The sequence below is a fragment of the Ranitomeya variabilis genome, chromosome 4 (genome assembly GCF_051348905.1).
Source record: "Ranitomeya variabilis isolate aRanVar5 chromosome 4, aRanVar5.hap1, whole genome shotgun sequence".
NCBI classification, from domain to species: domain Eukaryota; kingdom Metazoa; phylum Chordata; class Amphibia; order Anura; family Dendrobatidae; genus Ranitomeya; species Ranitomeya variabilis.
Genome location: NC_135235.1, coordinates 582,454,591 through 582,467,241, shown reverse-complemented (window position 1 = coordinate 582,467,241; position 12,651 = coordinate 582,454,591).

The following is a 12,651-nucleotide window of genomic DNA, read 5'->3' as shown; positions in this document are numbered from 1 at the left end:
GACCCCTAATTTTGCCACAAAAAAACTGGGAAAACTTAATGACTCGAGTATAAGCCTAGGATGGAAAATGCAGCAGCTACCGGTAAATGTCAAAAATAAAAATAGGTACCAATAAAAGTAAAATTAATTGAGACATCAGCAGGTAAAGTGTTTTTGAATATCCATATTTAATCAGGAGCCCATATAATGCTCCATACAGTTCATGATGGGCCCTATATAATGCTCCATACAAAATATGCCCCATATAATGCTCCATACAGTTTATGATGGGCCCCATAAGATGCTCCATATTAAAATATGCCCCATATAATGCTGCACAAATGTTGATTATGACCCCATAGGATGCTCCATAGACACATTTGCCCCATATAATGCTGCACAAATGCTGATTATGGCCCCATAAGATGCTCCATAGACACATTTGTCCATATATTGCTGCACAAATGCTGATTATGGCCCCAGAAGATGCTCCATAGACACATTTGCCCCATATAATGCCGCACAAATGCTAATTATGGCCCCATAAGATGCTCCATAGTGAACATAGAGAAATTTGTCCCCATATAATGCTGCACAAATGCAGATTATGGCCCCATAAGATGCTCCATAGACACATTTGCCACGTATAATGCTGCAGAAATGCTGATTATGGCCCCATAGGATGCTCCATAGAGATATTTGCCCCCATATAATGCTGCACATGGCCCCATAAGATGCTCCATAGAAATTTTTGCCCCATATAACGCTACACATGGCCCCATAAGATGCTCCAGAGATATTTGCCCCCATATAATGCTGCACATGGCCCCATAAGATGCTCCATAGAAATATTTGCCCCATATAACTCTGCACATGGCCCCATAAGATGCTCCATAGAGATATTTGCCCCATATGCTGTTGCTGCGATAAAAAAAAAATCACATACTCACCTCTCATCGCTCTGGTCCCCGGCACTTGCTATACTCACCTTTCAGAGGGCGGCGCGCACACTAATCGCGTCATCGCGCCCTCTGACCTGAGTGTCACTGCAGAGGATGCGGAAAACGGAGCTGCGCTGACGGTGGAACGTGGGACACATGAATATGCCCCCGTTATACTCACCTGCTCCCGGCACGGTCCCTGCAGGTCCCTGGTTCTCCGGGCGCTGACAGCTTCTTCCTGTATTGAGTGGTCACATGGTACTGCTCCCCCTTCCCTGCCGACCCCTGGGAATGACTCGAGTATAAGCCAAGAGGGGCAATTTGAGCCTAAAAACAATGGGCTGAAATTCTTGGCTTATACTCGAGTATATACGGTATATATACACTACCGTTCAGAAATTTAGGGTCACTTCGAAATTTCCTTATTTTTGAAAGAAAAGCACAGTTTTTTCCAATGAAGCTAACATTAAATGATTCAGAAATACACTATATACATTATTAATGTGGTAAGTGACTATTCTAGCTGCAAACGTCTGGTTTGGAATGCAATATCTTCATAGGTGTATAGAGGCCCATTTCCAACAACCATCACTCCAATGTTCTTATGGTACTTTGTGTTTGCTAACTGTGTAAGAAGGTTAATGGATGGATAGAATACCCTTGAAAACCCTTGTGCAAGTATGTTAGCACAGCTGAAAACAGTTTGGCTAATTAGAGAACCTATAAACCTGTCCTTCCTTTGAGCTAGTTGAGAATCTGGAGCATTACATTTGTTGCTTTCATTAACCCCTTTATCCCATAAGACATACTATCCCGTCGAGGTGACCTGGTACTTAATTCCCAGTGACGGGATAGTACGTCATAGGCGATCGGCCACGCTCACGGGGGGAGCGCAGACGATCACCACCGGGTGTCAGCTGATTATTACAACTGACATCTGGCACTATGTGCCAGGAGCGGTCACGGACCGCTCCCGGCACATTAACCCCAGGAACACTGCGATCAAACATGATTGCAGCGTTCCGACGGCATAGGGAAGCATCGCGCAGGCAGGGGGCTCCCTGCGTGCTTCCCTGAGACTCTCGGAGCAAAGGGATGTGATCGCGTTGCTCCGAGGGTCTCCTACCTCCTCCTCCCTGCAGGCCTCAGATCCAAAATGGCTTTCAAGCGCCTGCTCAGAGCAGGTGCTGGGAAGCCTCAATGCAGTGCCTGCCAGATCGCCGATCTGACACACTGCTTTGCAAAGTGTCAGATCAGCGATCTGACACTATAGTATGATGTCCCCCCCCTGGAACAATGTGAAAAAGTAAAAAAAAAAAAATATTTACGTGTAAAAAAAATAATAATTCCTAAATAAAGAAAAAAATATATATATATTGTTCCAATAAATACATTTCTTTATCTAAATTAAAAAAAAAACAATAAAAGTGCACATATTTAGTATTGCCACATCCGTAACGACCTGACCTATAAAACTGTCCCACTAGTTAAACCCTTCAGTGAACACCGTAAAAAAAGCCGAAAAAACCCGAGGCAAAAAAAAACGCTTTATTATCATACCGCTGAACAAAAAGTGGAATAGCACGCGATAAAAAAGACAGATATAAATAACCAAGGTACCACTGAAAACGTCATCTTGTCCCGCAAAAAACAAGCTGCCATACAGCATCATCAGCAAAAAAATAAAAAAGTTATAGTCCTTAGAATAAAGCGATGCAAAAATAATTATTTTTTATAAAAAGTTTTTTTCTTATAAAAGCGCAAAACATAAAAAAATGATATAAGTGAGGTATCGCTGTAATCGTACTAACCCGAAGAATAAAACTGCTTTATCAATTTTACCATATGTGGAACGGTATAAAGGCCCCCCCCAAAAGAAATTCATGAATAGCTGGTTTTTGGTCATTCTGCCTCACAAAAATCGGAATAAAAAGCGATAAAAAAAGTCACGTGCCTGAAAATGGTACCAATAAAAACGTCAACTCGTCCCACAAAAAACAAGACCTCACATGACTCTGTGGACCAAAATATAGAAAAATTATAGCTCTCACAATGTGGATACGCAAAAACTATTTTTGCAATAAAAAGCGTCTTTTAGTGTGTGACGGCTGCCAATCATACAAATCCGCTAAAAAACCCGCTATAAAAGTAAATCAAACCCCCTTCATCACCCCCTTAGTGAGGGAAAAATAATAAAATGCATTTATTTCCATTTTCCTATTAGGGTTAGGGTAAGGGTTGGGGCTAAAGTTAGGGTTAGGGTTGGGGCTAAAGTTAGGGTTAGGGTTGGGGCTAAAGTTAGGGTTGGGGGCTAAAGTTAGGGTTAGGGCTACAGTTAGGGTTGGGGCTACAGTTAGGGTTAAGGTTGGGGCTAAAGTTAGGGTTAGGGTTGGGGCTAAAGTTAGGGTTAAGGTTGGGGCTAAAGTTAGGGTTAAGGTTGGGGCTAAGGTTAGGGTTGGGGCTAAAGTTAGGGTTGGGGCTACAGTTAGGGTTGGGGCTAAAGTTAGGGTTGGGCTAAAGTTAGGGTTGGGGCTAAAGTTAGGGTTGGGCTAAAGTTAGGGTTTGGATTACATTTACGGTTGGAATTAGGGTTGGGATTAGGGTCAGGGGTGTGGTCAGGGTTATGGTTGGGATTAGGGTTAGGGGTGTGTTGGAGTTAGGGGTGTGGTTAGGGTTGGGATTAGGGTTAGGGGTGTGTTGGGGTTAGGAGTGTGGTTGGGATTAGGGCTAGGGGCATGTTCGGATTAGGAGTGTGGTTAGGGTTATGGTTAGGGATGGGATTAGGGGTGTGTTTGGGTTAGGGTTTCAGTTAGAATTCGGGGGTTTCCACTGTTTAGGCACATCAGGGGCTCTCCAAACGCGACATGGCGTCCGATCTCAATTCCAGTTAATTCTGCGTTGAAAAAGTAAAACAGTGCTCCTTCCCTTCCAAGCTCTCCCATGCGCCCAAACAGGGGTTTACCCCAACATATGTGGTATCAGCGTAGTGAGGACAAATTGGACAACAACTTTTGGGGTCCAATTTCTCCTGGTACCCTTGGGAAAATACAAAACCGGGGGCTAAAAAAAAATTTTTGTGGAAAAAAAAAGGATTTTTTATTTTCATGGCTCTGCGTTATAAACTGTAGTGAAACACTTGGGGGTTCAAAGTTCTCACAACACATCTAGATAAGTTCCTTGGGGGGTCTAGTTTCCAATATGGGGTCACTTGTGGGGAGTTTCTACTGTTTAGGTACATCAGGGGCTCTGCAAATGCAACGTGACGCCTGCAGACCAATCCAAGTCTGCATTCCAAACGGCGCTCCTTCCCTTCCGAGCTATGCCATGCGCCCAAACGGTGGTTCCCCCCAAATATGGGGTATCAGCGTACTCAGGACAAATTGGACAACTTTTGGGGTCCAATTTCTCTTGTTACCCTTGGGAAAATACAAAACTGGGGGCTAAAAAATAATTTTTCTGGAAAAGAAAAGATTTTTTTATTTTCACATCTCTGCATTATAAACTGTAGTGAAACACTTGGGGGTTCACAGTTCTCACAACACATCTAGATAAGTTCATTAGGGGGTCTACTTTCCAAAATGGTGTCACTTGTAAGGGGTTTCCACTGTTTAGGCACATCAGGGGCTCTCCAAACGCGACATGGAGTCCAATCTCAATTCCAGTCAATTTTGCATTGAAAAGTCAAACGGCGCTCCTTCCCTTCCGAGCTCTGCCATGCGCCCAGACAGTGGTTTACCCCCACATATGGCATATCAGCGTACTTAGGACAAATTGCACAACAACTTTTGGGGTCCAATTCTGTTACCCTTGGGAAAATAAAAAATTGGGGGTGAAAAGATCATTTTTGTGAAAAAATATGATTTTTTATTTTTACGGCTCTACATTATAAACTTCTGTGAAGCACTTGGTGGGTCAAAGTTCTCACCACACATCTAGATAAGTTCCTTAGGGGGTTTACTTTCCAAAATGGTGTTACTTGTGGGGGGTTTAAATGTTTAGGCACATCAGGGGCTCTCTAAACGCGACATGGCATCCCATCTCAATTCCTGTCAATTTTGCATTGAAAAGTCAAATGGCGCTCCTTCCCTTCCGAGCTCTGCCATGCGCCCAAACAGTGGTTTACCCCACATATGCGGTATCATCATACTCAGGACAAATTGTACAACAACTTTTGGGGTCCAATTTCTCCTGTTACCCTTGGTAAAATAAAACAAATTGGAGCTGAAGTAAATTTGTTGTGAAAAAAGTTAAATGTTCATTTTTTTTTTAAACATTCCAAAAATTCCTGTGAAACACCTGAAGGGATAATAAACTTCTTGAATGTGGTTTTGAGCACCTTGAGATGTGCAGTTTTTAGAATGGTGTCACACTTGGGTATTTTCTATCATATAGTCCCCTCAAAGTGACTTCAAATGTGATGTGGTCCCTAAAAAAAATGGTGTTGTAAAAATGAGAAATTACTGGTCAACTTTTAACCCTTATAACAACTCACTAAAGAAAAAAAAATTTGGTTCCAAAATTGTGCTGATGTAAAGTAGACATGTGGGAAATGTTGCTTATTAAGTATTTTGTGTGACATATCTCTGTGATTTAAGGGCATAAAAATTCAAAGTTGGAAAATTGCAAAATTTTCAAAATTTTTGCCAAATTTCCATGTTTTTCACAAATAAACGCAGGTAATATCAAAGAAATTTTACCACTATCATGAAGTACAATATGTCACGAGAAAACAGTGTCACAATCATCTGGATCCGTTGAAGCGTTCCAGAGTTATAACATAAAGGGACAGTGGTCAGAATTGTAAAAATTGGCCCGGTCATTAACGTGCAAACCACCCTTGGGGGTTAAGGTGTTAAACTCTCTAAATGTCCAGAAAAAAAGAACTTTCATGTGAAACTCGCAGTCTATTCTTGTTCTTAGAAATGAAGGCTATTCCATGCGAGAAATTACCAAGAAACTGAAGATTTCCTGCAACGGTGTGTACTACACCCTTCAGAGGAGAGCCAAACAGGCTCTAACCAGCATAGAAAGAGAAGTGGGAGGCCCCGCTGCTCAACTGAGCAACAAGACAAGTGCATTAGAGTCTGTAGTTTGAGAAATCGACGCCTCACAGGTCCTCAACTGGCAACTTCATTAAATAGTACACGCACAACGTCAGTGTCAACATCTACAGTGAAGAGGCGAATCCGATTTGCTGGCCTTCAGGGCAGAGTGGCAAAGAAAAAGCCATATCTGAGACTGGCTAATAAAAGGAAAAGATTAATATGGGCAAAAGAACACAGACATTGGACAGAGGAAGATTGGAAAAAAGTGTTATGGACAGACAAATCCAAGTTTGAGGTGTTTGGATCACACAGAAGAACATTTGAGAGACGCAGAACAACTGAAAAGATGCTGGAAGAATGCCTGATGCCATCTGTCAAGCATGGTGGGGGTAATGTGATGGTCTGGAGTTGCTTTGGTGCTGGTAAAGTGGGAGATTTGTACAACGTAAAAGGGATTTTGAATAAGGAAGGCTGTCACTCCATTTTGCAATGCCATGCCATTCCCTGTGGATAGCTCTTGACTGGAGCCAATTTCATCCTACAACAGGACAATGACCCGAAGCACACCTCCAAATTATGCAAGAACTATTTAGGGAAGAAGCAGGCAGCTGGTATTCTATCTGTAATGGAGTGGCCAGCGCAGTCACCAGATCTCAACACCATTGAGCTGTTGTGGGAGCAGCTTGATCGTATGGTACGCAAAAAGTGCCCATCAAGTCAAACCAAATTGTGGGAGGGGCTTCTGGAAGCATGGGGTTACATTTTTCCAGATTACCTCAGCAAATTAACTGTTAGAATGCCAAAGGTCTGCAATGCTGTAATTGCTGCAATGGGAGCAACACTCACTATTCTGCTGGTGGAGTCACTGTGTACATACATTACATTACTTATCATGAACTGATCCTGAGTTACATCCTGTATTATACTCCAAAGCTGCACTCACTATTCTGCTAGTGCAGTCACTGTGTACATACATTATATTATTTATCCTGTACTGATCCTGAGTTACATCCTGTATTATACTCCAGAGCTGCACTTACTATTCTGCTGGTGGAGTCACTGTGTACATACATTACATTACTTATCCTGTACTGATCCTGAGTTACAACCTGTATTATACTCCAGAGCTGCCCTCACTATTCTGCTGGTGGAGTCACTGTGTACATACATTACATTATTTATCCTGTACTGATCCTGAGTTACATCCTGTATTATACTCCAGAGCTGCACTCACTATTCTGCTGGTGGAGTCACTGTGTACATACATTACATTACTTATCCTGTACTGATCCTGAGTTACAGCCTGTATTATACTCCAGAGCTGCACGCTCTATTCTGCTAGTGCAGTCTCTGCGAACATACATTAAAGGGAATCTGTCACCTACTTTTTCGCATATAGGCTGCGGCCACCGCCATTAGGGGCTTATCTACAGCATTATGTAATGCTGTAAATAAGCCCCTGATGTAACCTAAAAGATAAGAAAAACAAGTTATATTATACTCACCCATGAGCAGTCTGAGTCCGATGGGCGTCGCAGGTCCGGGTCCGGCACCTCCCATCTTCATCCTCTTTGCTTCGTGTCGCGGCTCCTGCACAGGCGTACTGATTTGCCCTGTTGAGGGCAGAGTAAAGTACTGCAGTGTGCAGGCGCTGGGCCTCTCTGAGCTTTCCCGGTACTTGCGCACTACAGTATTTCGATCTGCCCTCAACGGGGCAGAGAATTACACCTGCCACCCAATCATCCTGATCAGCAGACACAAAGCATCTCAAATAAGTTTCCAAAGTCTGATTAGTTCGCTCGGTCTGGCCATTTGTCTGCGGATAAAATGCGGAAGAAAAAGACAAATCAATGCCCAGCCTAGCACAAAAGGCCCGCCAAAACCTAGAAACAAACTGGGAACCTCTGTCGGACACAATATTCTCCGGAATACCATGCAAACGAACCACATGCTGGAAAAACAACGGAACCAAATCAGAAGAGGAAGGCAATTTAGGCAAGGGCACCAAATGAACCATCTTAGAGAACCGGTCACAAACCACCCAGATAAACGACATCCTCTGGGAAACCGGAAGATCTGAAATAAAATCCATAGAAATATGCGTCCAGGGCCTCTCAGGGACTGGCAAAGGCAAAAGCAACCCGCTAGCACGGGAAGAACAAGGCTTGGCCCGCGCACAAGTCCCACAGGACTGCACAAAAGAACGCACATCATGCGACAAAGGCGGCCACCAAAAGGACCTACCAACCAAATCTCTGGTACCAAAAATACCAGGATGGCCTGCCAACACAGAACAATGAACCTCAGAAATCACTCTACTAGTCCATCTGTCAGGAACAAACAGTTTGCCCACTGGACAGCGGTCAGGTTTGTCAGCCTGAAATTCCTGCAGAACCCGTCGCAAATCAGGGGAAATGGCCGAAAGGACCACCCCTTCCTTCAGAATGCCGACCGGTTCCAGTACCTCAGGAGAATCAGGCAAAAAACTCCTAGAGAGGGCATCAGCCTTAATATTCTTAGAACCTGGAAGATACGAGACCACGAAATCAAAACGGGAGAAAAACAAGGACCATCGAGCCTGTCTAGGATTCAGCCATCTGGCAGACTCGAGGTAAATCAGATTTTTATGATCGGTCAAGACCACAATACGGTGCTTGGCTCCCTCAAGCCAATGTCGCCATTCCTCAAACGCCCACTTCATAGCCAACAACTCCCGATTGCCGACATCATAATTGCGTTCAGCAGGCGAAAACTTACGAGAAAAGAAGGCACACGGTTTCATCAAGGAACCAACAGAATTCCTCTGAGACAAAACGGCCCCTGCCCCAATCTCAGAAGCGTAAACCTCAACCTGAAACGGAAGAGAAACATCCGGTTGACGCAACACCGGGGCAGAAGTAAATCGGCGTTTAAGCTCCTGAAAGGCAGAGACAGCCACAGAGGACCAATTCGCTACATCAGCGCCTTTCTTGGTCAAATCGGTCAGGGGTTTAACCACACTGGAGAAGTTGGCAATGAAACGGCGATAAAAATTAGCAAAGCCCAAAAATTTCTGAAGGCTCTTCGCGGATGTGGGCTGAATCCAATCATGAATGGCCTGAACCTTAACCGGATCCATCTCTATAGATGAGGGAGAAAAAATAAAACCCAAAAAAGAAACCTTCTGCACTCCAAAGAGACACTTAGACCCCTTCACAAACAAAGCATTATCACGAAGGATCTGAAATACCATCCTGACCTGTTTCACATGAGACTCCCATTCTAATGAAAAAATCAAGATATCATCCAAATATACAATCATGAATTTATCAAGATAACTCCGGAAGATATCATGCATGAAGGACTGAAAAACAGATGGAGCATTAGAGAGTCCGAATGGCATCACAAGGTATTCAAAATGGCCTTCGGGCGTATTAAACGCAGTTTTCCATTCATCACCCTGCTTAATACGAACAAGATTATATGCCCCCCGAAGGTCAATCTTAGTAAACCAACTAGCCCCCTTAATCCTGGCAAACAAATCGGAAAGCAAAGGCAAAGGGTATTGAAACTTGACCGTGATCTTATTCAAGAGGCGATAATCAATACAGGGTCTCAAGGAGCCATCCTTCTTAGCAACAAAAAAAAATCCCGCTCCCAACGGTGAAGAAGATGGCCGAATATGCCCCTTCTCCAAAGACTCCTTAACATAACTCCACATGGCGGTATGTTCCGGCACAGACAGGTTGAAAAGTCGGCCCTTGGGAAACTTACAGCCTGGAATCAAGTCAATAGCACAATCACAGTCCCTATGCGGTGGAAGGGAACTGGACTTGGGCTCATCGAATACATCCTGAAAATCAGACAAAAACTCTGGAACCTCAGAAGAGGTGGAAGAGGAGATTGACATAAAAGGAACGTCACTATGAACCCCCTGACAACCCCAACTAGTCACAGACATAGACTTCCAATCCAACACAGGATTATGTATCTGCAACCATGGAAAACCCAGCACAATAGCATCATGCAAATTATGCAACACCAGAAAACGACAATCTTCCTGATGGGCTGGCGCCATGCACATGGTCACCTGTGTCCAAAACTGGGGTTTATTTTTAGCCAAAGGTGTAGCATCAATGCCCCTTAAAGGAATAGGGTTCTGCAAAGACTGCAAGGGGAAACCACAACGCCTGGCAAATTCAAAGTCCATTAGATTCAAAGCGGCGCCTGAATCCACAAACGCCATGACAGAAAATGACGACAATGAGCAGATCAAGGTCACAGATAACAGAAATTTAGGTTGTACAGTACTGATGGTAACTGAACTAGCGATTCTCTTTGTACGCTTAGGGCAGACTGAAATGACATGAGCAGCATCGCCACAATAAAAGCACAACCTATTCTGACGTCTGAATCCTTGTTGTTCCGTTCTAGACAGAATCCTATCACACTGCATAGGCTCAGGCATCTGCTCTGAGGACAACGCCACAGCGCGCACAGTTCTGCGCTCCCGTAAGCGCCGATCAATCTGAATGGCCAGAGACATAGAATCACTCAGACCAACAGGCGTGGGAAACCCCACCATAACATCTTTAACAGATTCAGAAAGACCCTTTCTGAAAATTGCAGCCAAAGCTTCATCATTCCATTTAGTCAGCACAGACCATTTTCTAAATTTCTGACAATACAATTCTGCCGCCTCTTGACCCTGAGACAGGGCCAACAAGGTCTTCTCCGCCTGATCCACAGAATTTGGTTCATCATATAATAATCCTAGAGCCTATAAAAAGGCGTCTACATTAAGCAAGGCCGGATTCCCAGATTCCAGTGAAAATGCCCAATCCTGAGGGTCGCCACGCAACAGGGAAATGACAATTTTAACCTGCTGAATGGGATCACCAGAGGAACGAGGTTTCAGAGCGAAAAAAAGTTTACAGTTGTTTTTAAAACTCAAAAATTTGGACCTGTCCCCAAAAAACAAATCAGGAGTAGGAATCCTAGGCTCTAAAAGCGGAGTCTGAACAATAAAATCCGAAATACCCTGTACCCTAGCAGCAAGCTGGTCTACACGAGAAACTAATCCCTGAACATCCATGCTAGCACAAGTCTCCTCAGTCACCCAGACGAAAAGAGGGAAGGAAAGAAAAAAACAGGCTACAGAAAAAAAAATGGCTCAACACCTTTCTTCCCTTCTTCTGAGATGCATTTAACTCATTGTTGGCCAGTTGTACTGTTATGATCCGGTGACCTAGGAGCCGCATGAGAGACTTTCTCAGGAGTAAGTGGTATCTGTACTGACCGCGAACCCTAAACTGACACCGCAACTAGAAGTAGCCGTGGGGTGTGCCTGACCCGTCCTAGACACCTCGACACAGCCGGAGGACTAAATACCCCTATAGGTGGAAATGGGAATTCTATCTTGCCTCAGAGCAGAGCCCCAAAGGATAGGCAGCCCCCCACAAATATTGACTGTGAGTATAAGAGGAAAGACACACGCAGGCAGAAAAACAGAATTTAGCAAAAGAGGCACTTCTAGCTAAATAGAAAAGGATAGGACAGAATTCTAAGCGGTCAGTATTAAAATCCTAAAAATATCCACAGCAGAAAATACAAATATACTACATCTAACTAAAGACATAGCAAGTATATCTGCAACTCCTGAGAATCCAGCATGACTGAAAAATCCAAACAAAGTCTAAGCTGGACAAAAACACAAATGAATTGCACTGAATTACAAGCACACTGCATGTGTGCACAGAGACAAAAAAACAGACACTTATCTTAGCTGAATTGGCAGCAGAGCATGAGGAACCAGAGAGAGAAGCAATCCCTCCAAGAACAATGGACAACTGGCACTGACTAATGAATCCAGCAGCCCTAAATACCCCAGTCAGGCCTGCAATCAGCAGGGACACCTGACCAGGATTGCAAGCCAGGGACAGCTGCAATACCACCAACAACCCCCGGAGGGAACCCAAGAACAGAATTCACAACAGCTATATACTACGTGGCTGTGCTATATACTATGTGGGCTGTGTTATATGCTACGTGGGCTGTGAGACTCTTTCGCCCGGGGCCCTTAAAAACCTGGAGCCGGCCCTTGCTTCACTGATTGGTCGCACCCGGCCGGTAGCAATCAGCGCCAGACGCAGTCTGGCCGCGAATTGGCGCGGGATTTGTACCACGCTTCACTAATTGGTCGAGCCCAGCCGGCCGAATCCTGTGTATTCTTTGCAGTATTCTGAAATCTTCATAAATAAACTACATACATATTCTAGAATACCCGATGCGTTAGAATCGGGCCATCATCTAGTACAGGATATAACTCAAGATCAGTACAGGATAAGTAATGTAATATATGTACACAGTGACTCCACCAGCAGAATAGTGAGTGCAGCTCTGAAGTATAAGGGTATGTGTCCACGTTCAGGATTGCATCAGGATTTGGTCAGGATTTTTCATCAGTATTTGTAAGCCAAAACCAGGAGTGGGTGATAAATGCAAAAGTGGTGCATATGTTTCTATTATACTTTTCCTCTAATTGTTCCACTCCTGGTTTTGGCTTACAAATACTGATGAAAAATCCTGACCAAATCCTGACCAAATCCTGATGCAATCCTGAACGTGGACACATACCCTAATACAGGGTGTAACTCAGGATCAGTACAGGATAAGTAATGTAATGTATGTACACAGTGACTCCACCA